The sequence below is a fragment of the Parus major genome, chromosome 6 (assembly GCF_001522545.3).
Source record: "Parus major isolate Abel chromosome 6, Parus_major1.1, whole genome shotgun sequence".
NCBI classification, from domain to species: Eukaryota; Metazoa; Chordata; class Aves; order Passeriformes; family Paridae; genus Parus; species Parus major.
This window is the reverse complement of record NC_031775.1, coordinates 678,708-679,159: the sequence shown is the minus strand read 5'-3', so window position 1 is coordinate 679,159 and position 452 is coordinate 678,708.

Genomic DNA, 452 nt, shown 5'->3' with positions numbered 1-452 from the left:
CACCGGCCCCGCGCGCACCAGCACCAGCCGTCCCCGGCCGCGCGCCCCGGTCATGTGACCTTACGGCCCCCTAGGCCACGCCCACCCCCGCGCCGGGACCACGCCCCGCTGCACGTGACCTCCAGCTCCGTGCCCGCCCTGGGAGGGCGCCGCCTGGCGGCCGGGAGGCGGCAGCGCTGCGGGGGCTCCCCTCAGGACATAACCGCGGGAATAAACCTTTCCTTTCGGCAGGATTGCGGGCTCTTTTTCGGGATACGCGACTGGCTGACTGCTGGAAAAGTGCAGGCGGCTCCCAGCGCACAAAGGGTTGGAATTTATCCCCTCAGGGCACGACGACTTTCCCACAGAGCTGGCTGCGCACCCGTCACTATTGTTCCCTTCATTGGGATGGCTGCTGCACGCACACGCGTAAAAAGGCAGTTCAGACTGAACAACAGCGCTTTGAGAAAGCG